A 9803-nucleotide genomic window follows, 5' to 3' on the forward strand; every position below is an offset into this window, starting at 1 on the left:
ACAAAACGTCTGTATTTTTATAACATAGCGTTAACAAAACATCTTTTGTTAACGCTATATTATAAAAATATAACGCTACATCATAAAAATACAGACGTTTTGTTAACGCTATATTATAAAAAAAAATTTAAAAATGAAAAAAACAATTTACAAACACAAGCTATGGGATGACGTAAGAGGAAACGTGAGGAAACGTGACCCTGGAAGTAAATGTGTCATCCCATAGCTTGTGTTTTTAAATTGTTTTTGGAATTTAATTTTTTATAATATAGCGTTAACAAAACATCTGTATTTTTATAATATAGCGTTATATTTTTATAATATAGCGTTAACATGTCTGTGTTAATCATGACCCCGGGAGTAAATGGGGGGGAAGGTTTTTTTTTTTTTTTAAAGGTTTATTTATAAATTTCAACAATTACAAACAGTAAGACAAACAACAATATACAACATTATAAAACATTATGAAAACAGTACAAAACAGCGCCAGGGGGTTGTAAGTTCAAAATAATAAAAAAAGAATACAAACATATATATATATAAATAATAACAAAATGCAAAGCCGTAGGCTTATTCAGATTCATCAAACAACTTAAATTTGGAACACAGCATCATCGTTTTCACAGCTTTTTTGTTGTTAGAGGTAGAGAGCGTTTTAATATAAAGTTCCAGATCTTTTTTAAAGGCACAAAAGATAGGACGGGTATTAAGAAACTTACATTTATGAATATAAAACTTAGCCAATAAAATAATGAGGTTGCAAAGGTAGAATTCCTTTTCAAATTTTTGTTCATACAGTGTAAAACTAAAAATCACATCTTTAAAGTAAAGCACAAATTTGTCATAAATATTGTCCAGGATGAAGCGACAGATGCCCTGCCATAGTGATCGAGTGTTTTCACAAGTCCAAAACAAGTGGTTAACAGTCTCTGGGTGCATGTTACAAAAGGTGCAGGTAACATCAATGTCCTTCTTGTATCTAACTATCACAGTCTTTACAAGGTAATAGCGATGGATGATTTTAAATGATATCTCTTTGACTTTGTTGGTAAGTAAATACCTGTTAGGAAGGGACCACGTTTTGGTCCAACAGATGTCATTTACAACATTATTCCATAAGGAAATTACATAGGAGACAGACACACAATCATTTTGGAATAAGCTGCGGATTTTTCTGTTATTTTTTTGATCAAAGCAAAGTTTCCCCACGGGAGTGTCAAGTGGATCATTCAGAATTTTTACAGCAGAAAGAGGAGGTGTGTAAGCCCTGTACAACATAATAACACCTGTTGGGATGGCATCAAATACAATAGCAAATTGTTTGGGAGTCACAGGTATCTTAAATTGGCTGAGAAATTCTTGGTAATTAAAAAGTTGACCATCCTTATTGAAAAGCTGACTCACTAAAATAATGTTATTGTTAAACCAATTGTTGAGGAAAAGAGATTTCCTTTTGTAACATATGTCTTTATTGTTCCAGATGAAATATTTGGTAGGTGAAAAATTGTGCTTGTATACAAGAGACCATGCTAGAAGGGCTTGTTTGTGGAAGTTTGAGAGCGCAACAGGAATCATGTCAATGTTATAATTACACAATAGCAAAAATTTTAGGCCTCCAAGGTTAGAGAATACATGATGAGAAATAAAGTTCCAAATTGAGGTAGGGTCTTTCAAGTAGTGTCTTATCCAATTAATTTTAAAGGTGTTGTTTAGTGTAGTGAAGTCAAGAAAGTTTAGGCCACCCTGATTTTAATTGTTCATTATAACAGATTTCTTAATATAATGAATTTTGTTTTTCCAAATAAAGTCAATCAGTATTTTGTCAATAGTTTTACATATTTTTTGGTTAACATCTAAAGAAATAGCTGCATACGTAAGCCTGGAGATACCTTCTGCTTTGGAAAGTAAGGTTCTGCCTTTTAAGGATAAATCTCTCTGTAGCCATTGGTTAAATCTTTTCTTAGTTTTTTCTACAATTGGATTGAAGTTCAATGCCGATCTAGAGTTTAGATTTTTAGTGATATGTATTCCTAGGTAATTAATACTATCCTTAACTGGAATTTGAGATACAGACATAATTTCACATCTCTTCACAGCCATTAGTTCACATTTATTCACATTTAGATGGAGACCAGAAGCCAAGGAAAAACATGAATCACATCCAAGGCTAGGGGAATTTGAGAAGGGTCTTTCAAAAAGAGTGTTGTTTCGTCAGCCAGTTGGCTGATAATTATTTCTCTGTCTAATACAGAAATCCCCTTTAAATGACTAGTTTTTATATGAACCGATAACAGTTGGGTGGCTAACAGAAATAAATATGGAGAAATAGGACAACCTTGCCATATCCCACGTTTTAACTCGAATCTTGGAGATGTACCAGATTTGAGCTTTATAGAACTATTACCATTGCAGTACAAAGTCTTAATTGTTTTGCGGAAAAAATTGCCAAAGCCAAATTTCTCAAGTGTCCTGAATATAAATTCATGTTCGATCGAGTCAAAAGCTTTGTAAAAGTCCAGGAAAATAAGGAAGCCTTCATCATTAATGACCTCTGGGTAATCCAGAATGTCAAGTACAAGCCTGATATTATTAGATATGTGTCTTCCACTCATAAAACCTGACTGTGTCTCATCAATTATGTCATCCAGAATCAATTTTAAACGTTTAGCAAAAATAATAGCTACAATTTTATAGTCATTGTTTAGAAGGCTAATTGGACGCCAATTATCAATGATTAGTAAATCTTTGTTTGGCTTGGGTATAAGGGTAATAAGGCCCTGTGTTAAAGTTAGAGAAAGGGCACCTGTATCAATACTTTCACAAAATACTTCTAGTAAGAAAGGAGCTAGCTCTTCTGAAAATATTTTATAGAATTCAGATGTAATACCATCCACTCCAGGAGATTTGTTATTTTTTAAGCTATTAATTGATTCCACTACTTCCTTGAGACAGATTGGACGGTCACAGAATACTTGATACACTCACATTCACACACTAGGGCCAATTTAGTGTTGCCAATCAACTTATCCCCAGGTGCATGTCTTTGGAAGTGGGAGGAAGCCGGAGTACCCGGAGGGAACCCACGCATTCACGGGGAGAACATGCAAACTCCACACAGAAAGATCCAGAGCCTGGGATTGAACCCAAGACTGCAGGACCTTCGTATTGTGAGGCAGACGCACTAACCCCTCTGCCACCGTGAAGCCAATTTAGTGTTGATTGGCAACACTAAATTGGCCCTAGTGTGTGAATGTGAGTGTGAATGTTGTCTGTCTATCTGTGTTGGCCCTGCGATGAGGTGGAGACTTGTCCAGGGTGTACCCCGCTTTCCGCCCGGTTGTAGCTGAGATAGGCACCAGTGCCCCCCGCGACCTCAAAGGGAATAAGCGGTAGAAAATGGATGGATGGATGGATGGAAGTTAAACTACCAATAATTGTCACACACAACATCCATTCATCAATTTCTACCGCTTTGTCCTTTTTGGGGCAGTATAGCTCGGTTGGTAGAGTGGCCGTGCTAGCAACTTGAGGGTTCCAGGTTCGATACCAGCTTCTGCCAACCTAGTCACTGACATTGTGTCCTTGGGCAAGACACTTTATCCACCTGCTCCCAGTGCCACCCACTCTGGTTTATAGTAACTAACTGTAGATATTGGGTTTTACTATGTAAAGCGTTTTGAGTCACCCAGGGAAAAGCGCTATATAAATATAATTCACTAAAGTTTATTTCGAACATGACATACCAACAACATTATGCATCAGGCAATTTCATCATTTCACAATACACAATACATCATGTCCGAAAAGCAGTAGAAAAAAGCAAAGCTTATTTAAACCTACCCCTTTCCCACGCCAGAGCGCCCAAAAATATATACATTCATTCACTGACCTTCTTTACAGCAAAATAGCAAAAGGACATCTGTGAATTAGATTAAATTTGATAGTACTTCATTTATTCCGTCAGGAGAGTTCCTCCAGGAAAATAAAAATTTTCAGCACAATCCCATTCAAGATCAGACAAACATTACAGGGAGACAGAACAGGATAGCTGACGGGTCTGCCGGCTTCCAGCGCCCCTTACAAAAAAGGTGAGATACAGGTAAACAAGGGGGGGATGGGAGAAAAAAATAGAAGATTAGAATAAAATTTTTAAAAATCGGTCTAAGCTTGGGCCCTGAAAAGGAGGTCCAGACTGAGGCCAAGGGAAAAAAACGACTCATAGCCATAGTACACATCCCTCTTACATGTTTGTAAAAGGGAAACATCAAACATCAAAGAACACAAAGGACATGAAAGACATTAAAGTAACAGAGCTGATGCAACCAGCCACTTCTACATACAGCTATGAATAAAAAGTAAAAGAAACATATACACTGTGGTGGTCTCTGCGGTGTTCCACGCCATTGTCCGCAGGGGTGGAGGGAGCATGGCTAAAGACAGGAGCAGACCCAACAAAGCAACCAAGAGAGCCGACTCCACTCTCGACCGCCAACCAACTCTCGGCCAGTGTCCAGTCCGCATGGATGAGCGAGGATACGTCCAAGGAGACCGAGGTGTCCGACACCTGCTCACCCAGCCAAGACACCGCGAAGCCTCTCCGTCCCGGTGCTCAGTGCTAGATCCACAGCCCTGTCCCCTCATCCGCATCTCCTCCAGTCCCTCCAAACCGACTCCGGTGTGGCAGACACCCAGCAGCTGGTCTCTATGGCCAAAAGGCTCCCGGGAGGCAGATCCAGAAGTCCACGAAAAAGTACCGCAGAGGTCACGAAAGTGTAACCCCTTGTCACACAGTCCCAAAGGGTCCCGGACCAAAAGGCAAAAAAAATATAATAACACATGAAAACAAGAGGGAAACACAAAAGGATGATACAAGAGCACAGAGCTCCTGCCAACAGCAGCCACTACAGCAGCGCCATCTTGGCAACAACAGTTTTGTATTATGTACTTAATTAATTCAGTCATTATTAACAACATACTGAGATGAAGAATGTCTTATTTTCAATACGGTTGAAAGTGTTTCTCATAATTCTTCTTCTTTGTACTTTGTAAGCACTATTAATTTGAACATCCTCTTAAACTGGATCATATCAGTACAAAGTTTAACTTATTTACTTAATCCATTCCATAATTTAATTCCACATACTAATATACTAAACGTTTTAAGTGTTGTACGTGCATACAAATGTTTTAAATTAGATTTTCCTCTAAGGTTATATTTTTCCTCTTTAGTTGAGAAGAATTGTTGTACATTCTTTGGTAGCAGGTTATAATTTGCTTTGTACATTAATTTAGCTGTTTGCAAATTTACCAAATCACCAAACTTTAATATTTTTGACTCAATAAATAAAGAGTTTGTATGTTCTGTATATCCAACATTATGTATTATTCTAATTCAGGGGTGTCAAACTCAAATACAGAGTGGGACAAAATTTTAAACTGAACAAAGCCGCGGGCCAAGGTTGAACAAATGAACCTTTTAATAGGGACTCAAACAAGTTTTGCATTGAATATTGAACAAGCAAGGCTTGTATAACTTTAAAGTGACATGCAAAATCCAGTTTTAAATAATACAAATTAAAAAATATCAATGGCATATCAAATCAAATTTAACTAAAAATTCAATTCCCCTTTTCTATTTGCAGCCTTCTGAGGTAAATATCAAAATAAACTTTTTCCAAAGGCTAATAATAAATTTGAAAATAAAATAATAATGAATGAATCAAACATTCAAGCCTTGAAATAGCAAGAGAAAGTGCATGAATAAAACGTTAATTATTGCTCAGTTTGCTACACTGATTTGCTTTAAGAACAAGCAACGCTTATACAACTTAATAGTGCAAATTCAACTTTCAAAAAACAAACAAAAAAAATCAATGGGTTCTGGGTGTTTGTTCTGTTGTGTTTATCTTGTGTTACGGTGTGGTTGTTGTCCCAAAATATGTTTGTCATTCTTGTTTGGTGTGGGTTCACAGTGTGGCACATATGTGTAGCAGTGTTAAAGTTGTTTATACGGCCACCCTCAGTGTGACCTTTATTGTTGACTAAGTATGCGTTGCATTCACTTATGTGTGTGTATTGTGTGACTTGGCCGGCAAGCTGCTTGTATGGAGTGAAAGCAGACATGACTACAAGTTGTGGAGAACGTTAAAGGCAGTGCCGTTAAGGCACGCCCCCAATATTGTTATCCGTGTGGAAATCGGGAAGAATTCGGGAGAATGGTTTTCCTGGGGAGATATTCGGGAGGGGCACCGAACTTCGGGAGTCTTCCAGGAAAATCGGGAGGGTTGGCAAGTATGAGTATTAAGAATGCGATGTTAACCGGCGAGCCAGCTCCAATGTTAATCTGATATTGCCTCAAGGGCCAAATGAAATCACACGGCGGGCCAAATTTGTCCCGCGGGCCAGAGTTTGACACCCATATTCTAATTGATCTTTTTTGTAACACAGTTAACGAATGTAGCGCACATTTGTAGTTGTTTCCCCATAGTTCACTACTTTTGGGGTGGCGGGGGGTGCTGGAGCCTATATCAGCTGAATTCGGGCAGAAGGCGGCCTACACCCTGGACAAGTCGCCACCTCATCGCAGGGCCAACACAGATAGACAGACAATATTCACTCTCACATTCACACACTAGGGCCAAAACAGGTGTGGTGAAATTTGTCCTCTTCATTTGACCCATCTCCTTGTTCACCCCATGGGAGTTTAGGGGAGCAGTGAGCAGCAGCGGTGGCCGCGCCCATGCAAACATGATTTATTGTTTAATCAGATTAGTCAACCTTTTGAATTTGGATTAATCACGGTTATCCATTCACCCATCTTCTTCCGCTTATCCGAGGTCGGGTCGCGGGGGCAGCAGCCTAAGCAGGGAAGCCCGGACTTTCCTCTCCGCAGCCACTTCGTTTAGCTCTTCCTGGGGGATCCCGAGGCGTTCCCAGGCCAGCCGGGAGTCATAGTCTTCCCAACGTGTCCTGGGTCTTCCCCGTGGCCTCCTACCGGTTGGACGTGCTCTAAACACCTCCTTAGGGAGGCGTTCGGGTGGCATCCTGACCAGATGCCCAAACCACCTCATCTGGCTCCTCTCCACCCGGCAGAGGAAACTCATTTCGGCCGCTCGTACCCGTGATCTTGTCCTTTCCTTTGATCACGGTTAATCACAGACAAATAAAAAAGTTAAAGTACTAATAATTGTCACACACACACTAGGTGTGGTGAAATTTGTCCTCTGCATTTGACCCATCCCCTTGTTCACCCCCTGGGAAGTGAGGGGAGCAGTGGGCAGCGTGGTGGCCACACCCGGGAATAATTTTGTGTGATTATAGGTTGCATACTTTGCATTACATTTTAAAAAGACCCCCGTATTTGGACACACATGCAAATATATTGTCAGAATGTCACACAAGAACATATTTTTAACACTTTTTTTGGAATTATTTCAATTTATCTGTGTATTTTTTTCTTTTTCTGTATTTATTTTTAATTAGAGAAGAGAAGAGCTCTCTGCAGAGTCCTTGAGGGTGCATGGGAGTTTGTCCAACCAGTCTACATGTGCTTTGTGGACTTGGAGAAGGCATTCGACCGTGTCCCTCGGGAAGTCCTGTGGGGAGTGCTCAGAGAGTATGGGGTATCGGACTGTCTTATTGTGGCGGTCCGCTCCCTGTATGATCAGTGTCAGAACTTGGTCCGCATTGCCGGCAGTAAGTCGGACACGTTTCCAGTGAGGGTTGGGCTCCGCCAAGGCTGTCCTTTGTCACCGATTCTGTTCATAACTTTTATGGACAGAATTTCTAGGCGCAGTCAAGGCGTTGAGGGGTTCCGGTTTGGCGACCGCAGGATTAGGTCTCTGCTTTTTGGAGATGATGTGGTCCTGATGGCTTCATCTGGCCGGGTTCTTCAGCTCTCGCTGGATCGGTTCGCAGCCGAGTGTGAAGCGACCGGAATGAGAATCAGCACCTCCAAGTCCGAGTCCATGGTTTTCGCCCGGAAAAGGGTGGAGTGCCATCTCCGGGTTGGGGAGGAGACCCTGCCCCAAGTGGAGGAGTTCAAGTACCTAGGAGTCTTGTTCACGAGTGGGGGAAGAGTGGATCGTGAGATCGACAGGCGGATCGGTGCGGCGTCTTCAGTAATGCGGACGTTGTATCGATCCGTTGTGAGGAAGAAGGAGCTGAGCCGGAAGGCAAAGCTCTTAATTTACCGGTCGATCTACGTTCCCATCCTCACCTATGGTCATGAGCTTTGGGTCATGACCGAACGGACAAGATCACGGGTACAAGCGGCCGAAATGAGTTTCCTCCGCCGTGTGGCGGGGCTCTCCCTTAGAGATAGGGTGAGAAGCTCTGCCATCCGGGAGGAACTCAAAGTAAAACCGCTGCTTCTCCGCATCGAGATTAGCCAGATGAGGTGGTTCGGGCATCTGGTCAGGATGCCACCCGAACGCCTCCCTAGGGAGGTGTTTAGGGCACGTCCAACCGGTTGGAGGCCACAGGGAATACCCAGGACACGTTGGGAAGACTATGTCTCCTGGCTGGGCTGGGAACGCCTCGGGATCCCCCGGGAAGAGCTAGACGAAGTGGCTGGGGAGAGGAAAGTCCGCGCTTCCCTACTTAGGCTGCTGCCCCCGCGACCCGACCTCGGATAAGCGGAAGAAGATGGATGGATAATTTATATTTATACAAAGTTACCACACTCATCTTTATAATATTTTTATTTTAGTCTATTTTTATTTAATTTAAATTTATTTTTGGATTCATCCATCCATCCATCCATTTTCTACCGCTTATTCCCTTTCGGGGTTGCGAGGGGCGCTGGCGCCTATCTCAGCTACATTTATTTATTATTTTTGGGGTACCTTTTTATTTGAAAATTGACCTGATCACTGGTCATATAAAAAAGTAAAGGAGCACATAGTGTTAAAATAAATTGTGTGATTATTCTGCATGTTTAAATAAAAAATGCAATAATTTTTATTTTTTTTAGATTTATCACTTTTGCTAACTTGGTTCTTTTGACAGCCCTAAAATAAATACCTTTTTAAATAATTACTCGGATGTGTCATTATTTAATTAAAATGGAATTAAACATGTTATTAAATGTATCCATTTAATATAACATTATATTTATTATATGTAGTCTGTAAATATGTACTATTGTTGATGATGTTTGTGCATTGTGTGTTGTGTCACAAAAATAGTAACTATACTTGTTAAATAAAACCTCTGCCTTGTTCTTAATGAACACTTAAGCCTACCACGCTACTGTATTTTACTGTTGGTCACCATGGTGGCACTTGTAGAGTCAAGTGTTTTCTGAGGTGGTAATTGGTAAAAAAAAAAAAAAAAAAAAGTCTGAGAACCAATGGTGTAAATCTGGTGTAAGTTATGCCCTTTCTGTCATGGAAAATTTAGTTTTCTGATGGCAAAATCACAAACAACTTTATTTCTTTATGTGGCTAACACAAAATATGCATCATTTCCTCCCAAAAATATTGCAAGGTGGAATATTTGATTAGAAGTAAATTGAGCCTTGGATAGGTCGAAAGTCGTAGTAGTAATTTTATTTCAGACCCAAGGTGACCCATATTACAGAAAAAGAAACTATACAACGACAAAACCCAAATAAAAGAAATAAAAGCAGTAATACATTTCAAAAACTTGTGTGAATGTGAGTGAGAATGATGTATGTCTATCTGTGTTGGCCCTGTGATGAGGTGGCGACTTGTCCAGGGTGTACGCCGCCTTCCACCTGAATGCAGCTGAGATAGGCTCCAGCACCCCCGCGATCCCATAAGGGACAAGCGTTAGAAAAA

This window comes from Nerophis ophidion, linkage group LG06 (assembly GCF_033978795.1).
Source record: "Nerophis ophidion isolate RoL-2023_Sa linkage group LG06, RoL_Noph_v1.0, whole genome shotgun sequence".
In the NCBI taxonomy this organism is placed as follows: Eukaryota; Metazoa; Chordata; class Actinopteri; order Syngnathiformes; family Syngnathidae; genus Nerophis; species Nerophis ophidion.